Here is an 8705-nt window from a genome sequence, read left to right as displayed (position 1 = left end):
TAGGTCCTGAGGAGACTACACACTGGCTAAGCTGCCAAGACTCCCCCCCCCCCCCATGAATTCAACTACTGTTTATGATGCCACCTTTCCCCTCTTTTGTATCTACACCCACACGCTTCCCAATGTTGGATGTTAATGGCGTAAATAAAGCAAGGATCAGTGCCTCTTGTGTAATTAGCACTCCACTGCTTTTGTATGTAATGTGTGTTTTGTTCATTAATTTAGGGGGATCCCCTTAGGGGAGGATGTGGTACTCCAGAGGTTGGTGGTACAGTTATGTTGGTAATTTCAACCCATTTTTAACTCCATTCACAAAACATTCTCTGGACTGACCCTGACCAGGCCAGGTTTCCCTAGGTTAAATTGAATGGACTATATTGAACCCATTAAAAATAATGGGTTGCCCTAGCTTACCCCCACACAGTAGCAATATGTCTACTGCTACACGCCAACCACAGCTCAGCTGGAAGGAACCATTCATGGAGTGAAAAAAGGCAATTGAAGCTTCTGTGTCTTGTAATCAGCACACCAAGAAACCCCCTAATTGGGCAATTTTGGATCAGGAGGTGATCAGAAGCCATGTTCTGCCAACCTTGTTATTTGGTCACCAAACTCCCAAGCATTTGGAATAAAGACAGTCCTTGGAGCTCTGTCATGTTCATCATACTGCTCTTGAGAAAAGGACCTAATGCCTGTGCTGGGTGACCTGTGGGAGCCAAGGCTCCTGCCCTTATCAAAATATTCCCGAAGCCTTCTAATTATTGTCTGTTGATTTAAGCTTGGCTTCATGAATGCGATTGTGGCATAGGAGAAATAATTATTTCAGTCATTTGGATGCCCAAAACAGTATTTCTCATACATATTTGGTCTTCATCCACAGCTCCTGACTCACAGTTACGCTTGGAATTTCCAAGTTTAGGGAGTGATAAAGCTATCTCCTGTTATGTTAATGAAATTGACTTCTGGAAAACACCTGAGCTTGGGGGCTGGTTACCAGGGAACCAACGTGAGGTTAGAGGGGGCTGAGTTCAACTGCCAATAACCAGTGAATTAGTTGGTTAAGTAATGAAGTCTCCATAAAAGCCCAAAAGGAGAGGCTCCCCCTTACCTTGCTTGATGCATCTCTTCCATCCGGCTGTTGACCATCCTTCAGCATCCTTTGTAATAAATTGACAATCTAGGGAGTAGTAAACAGGTTTCCTGGGTTCTATGTGTTATTCAAGCCTGAGGAGATCTGAGGACCTAGGAACTTGTAATTTATAGCATGTCAGTCAGAAGCACAGATAACCTGGGCTTTTATGGGCACCAGAGATCATGGGAAGGGGGGGTCATGGGAACATCAGTCTATAGCCAGTTGGTCAAGACCAAATGGCAGCCTAACAAGTTGCCTGGGGCCTGCGACCAACTTCCGAAGTGAACGGCAGACTTGGAAGACTGAGCTCTTTAACTAGTAGAACCCAACACTATCTCTGGGTAATGTCAGAATTGAGTTCTTGGACACCCTGTTGGTGACTGAGAATGCTTGTCTATGTGGGGAAGCCTCTACAGACCTCCCCCACTGGGAACTGGTCTCAGGACACCAACAACATAGGGAGCCAGAAAACAAAGCTGAAACTTTACATGGGAAGCCAGCCAAACCCAAACATATACTGGGCAACAACTTCAGTATCAGTAAGATAAAGAGAATTATCGCGGCTTCATTTTTCATTTTCTAGTCCAGATAGACCAGTGCACTAGGACAAATGTCTCAGATGGCCCAGAATCTGGGTTATTAGTCACATGATCCATGGTTAGCACTACCAAGTCCCTACTATATGCCAGGCCCCATTCGTGTGTGTGTGTGTGTAGCATAGAAATCACAGCAACCCTTTGAGGCAGGCATACTATCATCTCCATTTTATGAGAGAGGAAACAGACTTGGAAAGGAGTGGGGAGCCAAGATGCAGTCCTAGGCATTCAGGCTCCATATCCTGTACTTTGCAACAAAGCCTCTCAGTGACAGTGTTAATTGTTCAAAAGTATTACTAACTGCCTGGAGCAAAAGGCAGCCCTGGTCATCTAGGAACTGAACCTAGAAGAAATGACAGATGTGCACACCAGTACTAAATATAATCTGGTAAGAGCTGTGACGAATAGCACACAGGAGGGTCCAATGCTAGAAGGTGTCTGAGAAAGTACCTTCTGAGGTGAGCTATAAAGGATAAAGAGGGTAAGCCAGTAAAAGGCAAAGAACATGCCACATAAGAGACAAAAGCACATGTAAAGAATAAATGGGTCATTCACAATTAGTTACGTGTGGCTTAAGACCAGGCGACAGAATGAGGGAGGAGAGGTAGTGAGCTAGAGAGAAATGAGAGTCAAATTTTCATATGCTACGCTCAACTTTCATATCCATTAAGCAGTGCGTAACTGATGGTAAAGAGCAAAGACTGATGAGAAGCAAGCAGCACGAAACTAGGAGGCTACTGCAAAATCCAAGAGATAAAAGCACCTAAGGAAATGAGATGAAAAATGGGTTAGAGCCAAGACATACCATAGAAAAATTAAAGATGGCAAATAGGGAGACATTGGCTTCAGGCGTCAAGTTTGATTTTCTCAAATGGGGGATTCATGAAGACAGACAGACTGAAGGTTGGACAGGGCAGTCCTGTGGACATCCAAGTGCAGCTATTAGGCATCTGTGTCTGGAGGACGGGTAGAGGTGGAGGTTGTGGAGGCAGGATTCTGCATAGAAAAATTCAAAGGGTGGAGAGGTGCTCCAGGAAGAGGAAGAGTGTGAGCAATGGAAACAGCAGTATGCAGGGAGGAGAGCCAGGAGACAGCATCAGGAGGGGAAATCTCAGTTGTTTATGACTGGCATGTAGGGAGACGCCTGGGCTGCATCCTGCCTATACATCTTCCAGGTGAAGTGGTTTGACCTTGGACATATTATTCAACCCCAAAATCTCAATTTACCAATCTGTAAGGTAGAATAAGTATCTTTGATTGTTCTGAGGATTAAATCAAGATCATGCAATCTGTCTTGCAGAACTTAGCACAGCATGCAGGAAGTGTGCGTGTGCTCTGCATATGTATACATACACACACACACATACATACACACACACACACACACACACCCTTCCTCATCAGACACTGCAGTGGAGGATAATTAGGGTAGATGCTAACTATACTACTGGCATGTGCTCCAAAATTAGTTGGAGCACATTCCTTCTTAAAACACTTATGGGCAAGAATGAATGAGCCAGAACCTGACCCGAGGCAGCTAGCTCCCTGTGTGGCCAGGGCATTGGACATTAGAGTGTAGAGAGGGTATAAGAGACACTGAAAGTTGGGTTTGAGAGGTGAGAAGGGACATATTGGGCCTCCCTGGTGGTGCAGCGGTTGAGCGCTGGGCTGCAGAGCTGCCCGCAGCCTCTGTAGCGCAGGTCTGATCTCCGGCCGGCTGGCGAGGTCCCACATGACGCGTAGACCTCTCCTGCCGCGCCCGCTGCTCCCCTCAGCAGTGTATTTCATCAGTCTGCCTGTTCTGTACCCCACTCTGGCTCTGGTGAATTCTCTCACCCTCCCGCGCTTCTGACTGTACCTAGTGCTTGTATAAATAAATAAATCTTTAAAAAAAAAAAAAAAAGGGACTTATTGTTCAAGGGAGGGCATGACCTGAGTGACATTTGACTGAAATGAATCACAGATGTCAGAACACCAAAAAGTGGACTTCTTGTTATTTCCATTGCTGCATTTTTATAATATTCTAATATTTTTATAATATTCTCTCCGTGAGTTGCCTCAAATACATTTTGGAACAAGGTGAACAGAAAAACAGAAAAAAAAAAAAGAATGCAAATTATGTTATTCTTTAAAAGAAAATCACCTGAATCTGGATATAGTAAAAACAAATGTTCTCATTTATTAGGTATCTCATAATGAGGATATGCTCGTTTGTTTTTCAGCTAAGGAAAATGAGGCTCAGAAAGATTAAATGACTTACCTAAGTTCACACAACAAATAGTCCAGATAGGAACTCAGTTCAACAAAGTCCACACTCTTAACTCAGGCCCTCAAAGTAGAGTAAGCTAACTTAACCTGAGTCTCCATTTGTGTTTTGGTTATTTGATATATAACAAGTCACTCCAAAACTTAAAAGCTTAGAAAAATATTTGATTATCCCTCATGGTGCTGGGCTTTGACAGTTCTGATTCGGTTTTCAGTGAGATGGTAGCTGGGCTGGAGTTATCTTGAAGGGTTCGTCACTTGTGTCTGACGGTTGACACTGGCTGTCAGCTGGACCATGAACACATGGCCTCTTCATGTGGCCTGGATTTCTTCACAGCATTGTGATTAGGTCCCAAGACACAACAATTAGAAACTTATTCTTAGGAACCGAACTGAGAGAAAGGCATAGTATCATCATTGCCATAGTCTACTGAACAGTCACAGAATCCAGACAAACACCACCTGTCAATAGGGTGATATTTTAGAAGTTCCACATCTAAAAATTCTATAAAACGGGCATAACCACACAAAGACCTGTGGATTTTGTTAACCCAATCTTGTTTTCTTCTAGCAACAGAATTCATATTTCCCTGTTAGGAATTCTTCCCTCTCCCCCTCCAACCTTATAGGCACCATGGTCATGCTCTGCCATCACCTAGAACTTGCCTGAGTATGCCAACAGGAGGAAGCAGAGCTGAGGACTAGAGAAACTAATTCCTGGTGACAGTTCTTGAACTACTGGGTCTGACAATCTGCCCCTGGACTTGTCAATTTGTGAAACAATAAACTTCCTCTTACTTAAGCAGGTTTGAATTCAGTTTCTATAATGTATAACCAAAAGTTCACACTCTATCCACACAGGGTTGTTGTGGGGACTAAATCAGCATAAAATGTGCCTTTTATACTGCAAATAAAGGTGTTTTTGATATTTTTACTGGGGAATAATGTATTTTTTATAAATAATGTGAATACAGGAGGAATAACTTTGACTTGCCCAAAGTTAACCAATGGTCCAACTGGGATTCTGACCCAGGATACCTGGCCCAGTATCTTGCCGAACTGTCTAGATTTCTGTGATGGGCCCACAGCATATATAATGTCCTTATGGGACAGATGACAACCTCATAGGTCAACCTAGCCAGGGTTGGTATAGACATACTCACATTTTAATTCCTCATCCATAGAAGACATGCCCATGGGCCTCCCCGGTGGCACAGAAGTTGAGTGCTGGGTTGCGAAGCTGCCCGCAGCCTTTGCAGTGCTGGTTCGATCCCCAGCTACTCCCCGGCCACCAGAGGAGGGTCCCATATGGCGCACAGACCTCTCCTGCCACCCGCTGCTCCCCTCAGCAGTGTACCTCAGTCCTTCTGCCTGTTCTGTTCCCTGCTCTGGCTCTGATGAATTCTCTCACCCTCCCCGTGCTTCTGACTGTACCCAGTGCTTACATGCATGCATAAATAAATCTTTAAAAAAAAAAAAAAAGACATGCCCAAACTATGATGTTACTATTTCCTAATAGTCTAAAAATTGCTCCAAATCCTCAACAAGCTTTCCAGGCAGCCACTATTAAATGATCTGAATCAGTAAGTGAAATGAGGCCTGAGACTGACTGAAAACAAATTATGGCTATATTTTCAAGCTCCTCAAATTAACAGAAATTTGAACTTAGCCATGTAACTTGCTTTGGCGAATGAAACCTTACAAATACAACATAAGCAGGAACTTGATAAAGCACTTGCATATCAGGGCTTGCTGTCTTGTTTCTTTTGGTAGCCAGTCTTCAGTCTGACAGATGCTGGGAACATGTAGCCCAGTTGCTCCCACTGCCCAGCTAACCACTCGACAAGCAATGGTTAAAACTATCTGGGACCAAACAGTTCCCAGCCAACCTGCCAGCTCACTTGAGCCACATGAGCACCCGGATGAGAGGCACCCAGCTGAGCACAGCCCAAATTGCCATGCCACAGAATCAGAAGCTATCGAACGTGTATAAAAGGTACTGAATTTCAGGGTGCTAACAGGAAAGTCAGTAATTGATACAAGGCCCATTTACTATTTTCTCATCTGAGCCAACCCCTTATTTTATAGACGAGGACAGACCTAACAAGGAAAGACTTCCCCAGGGTCACAAACCTTACTGGCAACAATATAAAGATAAAACCTTCGATCACCATCCAATAAGCTGGCATCCTTTTCCAGATGGCAGCTAGAATCACAATTGCAGCTTCAGATCTAGAGAATATTAGGCCTTTGAGCAGAATCTGGTATCAGATCTCAGCACCATCTCCCTTGGTCTTCAGAGGTGTGACAGAAAAAATACAAACTTTAGCAATAGAATGGGAGATACCTTTCCTGGGCCCAGACATGGGGAAGGCAGGCAAGTATATGCATGTAGTATTCTGTGGATGTGAATCTCCCATTCAAGGGCCTGTGACTTTCCCAGGAGCTATTCTGGAGTGCCAGGAGGGGAATCCCATTCTCATTTTGTGCAGAACATGTCCTGAAGCCAGAGTGATAGGGCAGGGTACGGTGGGGCCCTCTGGGACAGATGCTTCTTGCCCTGAGAATGGTCATCCCCGCTCTTCTCATGACCCTCTATGTCTGGCATACAAAGGGAATCCAAGGGCCTCCCCGGTGGCGCAGCGGTTGAGCGCTGGGTTGCGAAGCTGCCTGCGGCCTCTGCAGCGCCGGTTCGATCCCCGGCTGCTCCCTGGCCACCAGAGGAGGGTCCCACATGGCGCGCAGACCTCTCCTGCCGCCCGCTGCTCCCCTCAGCAGTGTACTTCGGTCCTTCTGCCTGCTCTGCTCCCCGCTCTGGCTCTGGTGAATTCTCTCACCCTCCCGCGCTTCTGACTGTACCCAGTGCTTGTATAAATAAATAAATAAATCTTTAAAAAAAAACAAAAAACAAAAAACAAAAAACAAAGGGAATCCAAGCCCTCTGATATTCTACTCATCTCCCAAGGTCTGAAAAGTGAGTGTCTGGGTCTAGGGCCTTACAGAGACTGAGCTCGAGGCGTGAAGTTCAGCAGGCTCTACAACCTCCTCTTTGAACCTTGCCTAAGTTCTAGTCCCAGGCAATGGTTACCTGAATACACAGGTAAGGACATGAAGACCTGCCCAGGTATACAGAGGGCCCGCTAGAGCTGGGTTTTAGCTTTCTGGGCAACAAAATTGCAGGTTTGGGGACTGGGAAGCCTATGTTCTACTGATGGCTTTATAGGGGGATGAACATTTCCTGGGGACTTAGTCAGCCTCCATGTTCTACCAAAGCTCAGTGGAAGGTTTGGCAGAGGTTCTATGACAGAATTGTTGGTCTAAAACTGGAGACTTTCAACAAGGACACCAGCAGGCATGCAGACTTTGAGGAACATGTAAAGATGAACTGTAAAAGCTTCCATCTTGCTCTGATGATAGTTTTGAATTTCCTGTGTTGGGTGAAGGCAGCCCAGAATAGGGAATGAGAAATTCAAGAAGAACGGTAGGCTGGCTGGGGAGACGTCTGAGAGATGGGGACACAGAACAGAAGCTTAATGATGAGTTGCTATTTCCCAAATAGAGAAAAGTAGGAGCAAGGCTAAGAACAAAACCTGTTTTGGGATGTCCAGTTCACTGGACTGGGGACAGTATTTGTTACCTATGAGTGAAAAAGCTCTGCTGTGGCAACTGACTGATTCTCTTGGAAAACTGATTCTCTTGGAGAATTGGTTAATACATTATGTGTAATAAAGGGGAACTAGTATGAAGGGAGGACAGAAGTAGGTGTCTGAGAGACAACAGAGTGCATGTCTAGACAAACGGTCCAGGACAGGTGCAACCAGGCCATATGAATCTTGATGCAAACTTTCCATTGGTTAAGGCAACTAGAGTGGGTAGTGCTCTACCCCCTGCTACCAAAACCACCTCCAAATATGACAGTCTTGCTTTGAGTGGCTGTGGGGGAAGGTGTGTGAAGCAGGAAAGGGAAGCGGTGACAAAGACAGAAGGCCAGCCAGGACAAGCAGGGTGGAATCCCCACATTCAGGAGCTAGGATTTTGCCTTGCCAATGAGGAGTCAGAAAGGAGTTTCCATAGAGAAGGAAATGTTTAGAAATCTTCACTACCGATTGGTTGGTGGTTGGAAGTAGAAAGGATATGAGGGAGGGCAAGCTAGAGATTGGGAGGTTGCTGGGAGCACAAAGGCCAAGTGAGAAAAAAAAAAAAAAAGTCCTAAATTACGTTAGAAAAAGAAAGAAGTGACAGCTTCTAGAATCATTTTAAAGCTGGGGAAACCAAACAGTGAGAAGCTGAGGCAAGAGATGTGTCTGAACCGATTAATGAGCGACTAAGTGGGTCACAACTGCTGGGCTGGACTTTCAGTCAGCCAGGTCATCTCATGGGCACTGATTCTCCCCAACAACCCCACTGGCCATGTTTATCCCTATTACTTGAGCCATGAAAACTAAGGGCCCAATGGATCAATATTTGCCATCTTCCAACAATGTTCCCTGGCAGGAGGAGTAAAGGAGGGGACAAAAAGTGATATAGCCAAGATGCTTGCTGGCTGGGTGGGGGATGGGGCGGAGAAAGATAGCTTCATGAGAAAACACAAACCATCCCATCTCAGAGCAAGTTGGGATCCAATCTCGTTTATTGTTGGGGTCCCCTCGCTATGGCCCACCTCTCCAAACCTACAGAAACCACACCCACCCACCCCCACCCCTGAATATGGG

This window comes from Talpa europaea (genome assembly GCF_964194135.1).
Source record: "Talpa europaea genome assembly, chromosome: 11".
Taxonomy (NCBI): Eukaryota; Metazoa; Chordata; class Mammalia; order Eulipotyphla; family Talpidae; genus Talpa; species Talpa europaea.
This window is presented reverse-complemented; position numbering follows the sequence as displayed.